Source organism: Calypte anna, chromosome 1, assembly GCF_003957555.1.
Source record: "Calypte anna isolate BGI_N300 chromosome 1, bCalAnn1_v1.p, whole genome shotgun sequence".
In the NCBI taxonomy this organism is placed as follows: Eukaryota; Metazoa; Chordata; class Aves; order Apodiformes; family Trochilidae; genus Calypte; species Calypte anna.
In genome coordinates, this window is record NC_044244.1 from 41,500,704 (window position 1) to 41,507,971 (window position 7,268).

Consider the following 7,268-nt stretch of genomic DNA (forward strand, 5'->3'; position numbering starts at 1 on the left):
AGCAGAAATTAAAAATAGGTACTTCAGCTTTCTAACGTCATAGCATATAAATAAACCAGTTGAGTCTGTGATTGGCTTTTGTTTCCATCAGTTATTTAGTAGTTATATATAGATGCCAGTGTGAAGTTCTGATTATCTTTATTTGTTCTGCCTCCTCCCTTTTTTGATGGTGGAGTATTGTGGAGAGAAAGAGGAAGGAGGCTGAGAGTTGCAAATGTCCATGTAACCATAATACACTCTTATCTGGATGCCACTACTGCAGCGATACTCAATCTCTGCCTCCCACAGCAGGCTGTGTGCTTTGCTCTTTTATGTGGCAGGCCACTAAAGTGGCCTCTTCATCAAGTTTCTTCATCATGTAAAACAGACCATGTGTGTCACAGAAAGTGTCAATCTTCTTCTTGCTTTTGAAGGTCCTCTTAGAAGAGAGCAGCTGCTCACAAACTGCAATTTTTGAGGGTTGTTGCTGATGACTCTCAGTCTGAACACAATCTGGCAAGAGCAGTTTGGGCTGGGGAGGGAGGGGAGATTTGGGCTGGGCTGACCAATATCCTTACACATGATCTGGGATTCATCCTTGCAATAAAGAATGAAAAACGTAGACTGAATGAGTCACTGCAAGTGTAATCCTCATCTTGCTCAATCGTGTATATTCCATTAAAATCAAGACCAAAATCCAACTGATTCTCTGGTCATCACACTTGAATCTTTGCATATTCCAGTTGGATTTTGAAGGAAGGCTAAGAAAAGGTGAATATTGCAGGATAGGAAAGCTCATCTAAATTTCACGTCTCATAATTTTGGGGGTTGGGGTTTGGCTTGGCTTGAGTCTTTTTTTTTTAGTTCTTAAGTGTGTGAGTCTTGCTTTTGTATACTTGAACCTTGACAGGTAAGCTGCTATTAAGTAGATGTGTGGTCAGATATTAAGTGTTGTTTTAATTATGTGATATTTAATTATGTGATATTTAGTGGGCAGATGTTTCCGGCTTTACACCCAACTGCATATTAAGGGTAAAGCTGGAAGTAGTGACAACCTTAGGAACTATGAGGCTGTAGTAAATAGTATTCTGTAGTATGGTTATGTTTCTTCAGGCAACCCAACAAGGATATTCTGATAGAAGGAAAATGGAGCTTGCTTTCGCTTCTGGTTCCACTGCTTGTAATTCATTTCTTTAGTAGCTTGGACAGAGGGGAGTGTTGTAGTCTTGTTCTATCCTAACAGTAGCACCGAGAAGAATGGCTACAGTAGAATGCTTACTCCTTCCCTTCATGTTTGTTTGGGTTTTTTTTTAATGCAGCTGTGCCGGCAGGACTTGATAGGGAAGGGACATCTTGAGAAATGTAGATTCTGATAAAAAGGCATCACACTGTTACTTTTCAGTATATAGAAATCGTAACATACTTAGTGAGCTGGGGTGACTTTCAGTCTCCCTTTGGGAAGGCTTAATGTGAAAGCAAAACCAGGTATGGATTATTAGGATTTATTGCTGTAGGTGGCTTTAGAGACTTAAACAAGGGCATACTTTTTAGCTGTATTTCATAATGAACCAAAAGTGATGGTACTATCTAAATAATCTTGTTCTTCCAAGCTTGTTTGTAGGGGGTGCTCTGTGTTAGCAATGGTGTCTTTACAGCTAGGCAGCAAAACACGAGACAGAATAGGAATGGCACTACAAGTAATATTGCTAATGTTGAATATTCTTATTTATTCATTTGAGAGTTTTCCAATGGCTTGGAAAGGGTACAGTCATTTGAGCTTACACTGTTATTACTCAGTATAATAATGCATCTCTTCCTGTCCTGACTTCTGAAAAATTGTCATCATGTTAAATCAGTGGATGTCTTACTGTTGCTTTCAAAGAATAAGGATTATGTCCCAGTGTATAGCAGACACATTTCATTCACATGCAGTATTTGCAGAGCAGTATGAAAAATATTTTTGTAGCAGCACTGTCGATTTGGAACAAGCAAATCCTTTTCTCTGGCCATGAGTATTAGGAAAGCTTATGTCAAACACCTCACTAAGGATGAAATTTATCTGAAAAAATCTATGAAATATATATGAAAAAAGCTCTCATAGGAATCTTTGTCTATGTAGTAATTAATCTCAGAACTGGACTTTAAATTTCAAATGTTTGTCACATTTTACACACTTAAATCTCCAGCCAGTGTATAGCTAGCAGTTTATCTTGCTGATCCCTAACATGAATTCTTCTTTAAAGAGTCAAAGAGACTGCAGATAGTGTGACCCTTTGCTTCCTGGTCCCATTCCACTTTCCTTATAAAAACAACAGACTACAGTGATTAGATACATCAGCCTGCTTTCTCCTCATTTCCTTTTCCAACAGTTTTTTTTCTGAGCTTGAAGTTTGAAGGCTCTTAACTATTTTTTTCACTTTCAATACATGAAAAACCTACATTAAATTTTAGGTGATTAAGATTGGCTTTCTGATTATCAGTAACAAACAAGCCCTAGAAAACCTGCAAGCAAGCAGGAAGTCTTCCTTTTCTATGAAGAACTTGAAGCCTTATGTACCTGCGTGAAATGTTCTTGGGAAACTCAAAATTAGGAATGGTCATAGCTATGTAATATCTGGTTTTTCTGTGTAAAGACCTTTTGGAAAATACAGTGCTTCTTTGAAGGAATTTGAATAAGGAAAGGGGTCATGTTCTTTATTAGCTGGAATGAGAGTCTGCTCTGTGCATGAAGCAGCTTGTCTGTAGAGTCAGAAACAGGATGACAAGGAAACAAAAGCAGTCATAGCTAATAGTTCTGGGGGAGGGAGAGGAGGGTAGTATGTGGATATCACCCTGTGAGATGCTTGTTTGTACATGACCTTGAAAGGTAAAGGTGAAAATCTGGTAAGGAGGAAAAGAAATTGAAAATGAAAACTTTTAATTGCCTATTCAAGGATAAAATCTTAAACCTTTCACTCCTGCATCCTTAATTGCTGTAGTGGAACAGAACTAATAGTACTAAGTGGTGTACAAACTGATAACAGCCTGAGGTGTGCTCTGCTATCAGCTGGAACTGAGGTGATAAGAGAGATGTGTACACACAACCTGGGGCATGTATCTACTGTAGGAGTTAGGAGGAACTGAGTGAAGGTGTGATGCTACCTTGTATAATGAAAGATGTTAAACTTCACATGGATGCTCTCATTCAACAGTAAGCTACCTCGTTTTGCTCTTCAGAAGATTAAAGGCTGTTTTACTTGTGAATGAGTGAGCTTTAGTGGGCTTAAATATGAGTGACTGAAAGCAGACAAGCTCTGAGCTCTGAGTAACTAACTGTGGCTCCCAGCCAATTGTCCTCCAAATGTATTTAACTGTGGATAAAGGAACTGGTTTGGCTTTCAGTGGAGCAAAATAATTTAGAAATAACAGTTCTCAAAAGTTCTAACTTTCGGCTAGTGTAACAACTTGCCAGGCACAGCTAAAATAAATGTGTGTCTCAGTCCTAGAACACTGTTCTTCGTATGCTCAAGAGATCACTGGCATAACGACAGTATTGTATGAAGAATTAAATAGACAAGCTCTAAACAGCTACAGGAATTGTTGTAATGACAGCAGTGTAGAAAGAGCTTATTGCTAGAGTTGAATAGTGGGACTGGCTTCCTGGGCACTAACCTTTCTCCCTATTAATTCTTTGACATGGAAGGAATTAATAAGATTCTCACAGAATAGCTTCTTTATATGACTTTAGGAACTTAATTAGAAGAAAAGAAACAGTATTATCCTTAAAGCTACTGTGTTGCTGTTGGCTTTACAATAGAACTTCTGCCTAAAATGTCCCTGTCTCCTGATTCACTTCCTGCTTAAACTTAGCAAAACAATAGGCATTTCACAGAAGATAGATAGTCCTGCATTTCAGCAGTACAACATGTCAGGCAGAGCTCATTTATCTACACTAAAGGAAGGGCTTTGCTTCGTCATTATAAACTAGTGCTGTTTCTGAGGTAGTTGCTGTTCAGCTTACTTAGGTGGAAAAAGCAGAACACATCTTGGATTTTGTGCTTGCTTTATTAAATTCCCTCGCTCAAGCCTTCAGGTCAGTGGGAAGGACTCTGTGCCATCTGGTGTGTAGGTATCAAAATGTAACATTGGTGTTCGTAATTAGTTATGCTAACCTGTGGGGTTCCTTAACAAAGTCAAACAAAAACTTTATTCCTGTATTCTCTGCAGGACATAAATTATATCTGTGTATCTAGGAAAAGCTGACTTTAGCCACAATTTTGTTAAAAATTTGATCATTAAGAGAAATACGAACATAAATTAGTATCTTGGAAAAACTGATTGTTTTTACTGAATAGAAGGAAGTTGTTTGTGCCAGACTGTATTTTTTTTTCCACTTTTTAAAAGTTTTCTTCAAACATTAGGAAAGCTTAAAGAAACTCTCTATACTGGAAGCAGTCCATAGCCAGAACTTTCCCCATTGTTGTGATGACAGAGAGATCTTTACTATTGACAGAGTCTTTTATGCCTTAATTATTCTTAAAATTTATACCTATTAAAAATATATCATTCACGTCTGAGATAATTTCAGACATTGTTGTAAAATAGAAAAAGTTGCATAGTATGAAACACTAATTAAAAAATTATGTTAATTAAGTTAATTAATCTCCTCACCAAGGATATGATAAAGAATATTGTAGACATGAATGTCTCTTACAGGTGGAAAGTTTTCTGCCAGTGAAAACTGGGCAGTGAAAGAGTGAAATTGAGGTGAATTAAATTTAGTATTCTGAAATTGTGGCATTGGTTTCGTATATAATCACTAATGGCATTACATTTGCAATCAAAGTATGGTTCAGGATTTAAATTTAGATTTAACTTGTAAATAAATAAATAAATAAGGCACCTGGGCTTTCTTAGCTAGAGAGAAACATTCTGAAGAGTGCTGAAATGTTATTGCAAGAGTCAAGAAACACCAATAAATTTGCACTCAGTGAAGCCATGAGACAGTTTCTCTACAAAGTATTAGTGCTTGAAAGGACACATGGAATTTCTGATGACAGCAGAAGACACAAGAAGCATATTTAAAAATAGATTGTGTTAAAAGCAAAAATAACCGTGGGATACTTACGTAAAATGGGAAGGATTTTTTTTTTTTTTTTTTTTTTTCCCCCAGAAACTTCCTGTCCTGTTCCTAACTGTCCAAATCAAATGCTCACCAGCAGGGCTGTGTAGACTGTTAATCTTTTTTCTAAGAAAAAAGACTGAGTTAGTATTTCCCAAGATGTCATATTCTGAATATAACTGAAAATGTTCAGAGAACAACTCCATTCTAATATGTAGGGAAAGAATGTGAAAATACTAAAGTGAAAATGATAAATATGTTAAAGAATGATTCACTATATCAGTAAATTATTTATGGCATCATAATAGTGTCATAATGGCAGGAGGTTGCATGACTGATGATAACTATAATTAGACCACTAATCTCTTTTAATTCACAACAAGAAAAACTTAGTGTTTGAATATGCATAAAGATAATATACATTTTATAAACTGAAAAAGTAGGACCTTATTAACCACTGAGGTATATTTCCTCAAGCAGTTTTTCAAGTGCATGTACGTGTTTATTCAGTGTATGTAGCCTCAAGCCTATATATATTTAAAGCCTAAATATATTTATACATACATTAAGCTGTGTTACTATCAGTAATGAAGTCAAACGACTGCACCAGCATGTATCTTAACTCCAACACAGACAAATTCACAGAGAAGTAATTCACAGGCAGATCAACAGCGTTGGTCCAAAAAGTAGACTAAGATGACTCTATGAAGGTTGCTTCTGAATTGTTCTAAATGGCACACTTAGAAAAGGGGCAAAAACTTCACAGTTAAAATGTATTTTTAAAATTAGTAGCTGTTATTGTCTCATTGGCCTCCAGAGGAGCCTAAACTCATCTAAATGTAAGAAGCATAGGAAACATCTTGCAACATCTTGCAGAAGATAATATTCAGCAGCTTGAAAATACCATTCCCTAAAGTGGTGCCTCAAGAAACTTTCAAGTATTAAATTAAAATGTTAATATAAATTGTCTTTTGGTGAGCTTTGCTTTTCCTAATTGAATGTTTTGCCTTTACATTTTTATCTTTAAAATTATGATTCCATGGGATTTGTAAAGATGGTAATAGATTTATAAAGATGTTTCAGTGAAAAGTTGGAAAACAATTGTTATTTTTCAAGTTGTATTAAAATCTGAATCTGGCTGTTAGTACAAAAATGTTGTGTAAATTACTAAGTTCTGATCATTCTCATTCACTTGGAAGGAAGTTGAAGATCCATACAAAGAGGGAGGACTCCAGACCACCACTGCCTTTGCACTGACACAAGGACTAAATTGACTGTACCTATGTGTGTATATTTTTTTAAATGTAGTAAATATGTATATAAATACAGTAAATATAGTAACAAAATATACACATTGGATATATACGCATTATGATGTAATATATAATAATGAATAATATATACTTATCTGTATTATATATACTTATCTGTAGATGTATCAGAAGTGCAGAGGCCTAGCAAAGTCCATGCATGGAAATAGCCAATTTGAAGACATGGGGTTTTTGCAACCAGTCTCAGGGCCTAAATACATCAGTTGTTCCATTTACAGTCATTGACCCTATACTGGCCTAATAGAAGATGTGAGCCCTGGTTTTTGCATGCTGTATGCTATATGTATTTTTGTACACACGTAAGTGATTTGTGGGGCAAAAGGTGGTATTCAATCAATTCTGTGTGGAACAGCTGGGGTTTCTGTGTGTCAGTCCACCACCAGTGGCAGGTTGAACTTCTGTCCTCTGCCACTATGGAATTCCCTTTCATCACAGTTTGAACTTAGTTCTGGTGGAGAGTGCTGTGATTTACACTGAATTCTTGTTCTGTTTCTTCAGTCTTTGAACAAGTTTGAGCATTATTTGACCTTACAAAGAGATGAATAACTGTTTTGATGTTGAGGTTGAAGAAAGTCTAAAGGTTCTGGCAGGGAGGATTTCCAGCTTTGACACTGCTCTAGGCTAAACGGAAGCTTGATTCCTGTCCATACAAAAAGAGCTGTATCTATGAATATATATATATTGTAATCCCCTGTAAAGAGAGCTAGTTTATGCAAAGCTTGATCTCATATTTATTAAGACACTGTGTGGAAAACTAAATTGCATCTGCTGTCAGGAGTGAGAGAAGAAACAGTAAAATTCAAGATTCCTCTTCTCAAATGTGAACTTTTAACTTTCAACATAGAAGAAAGAGATTA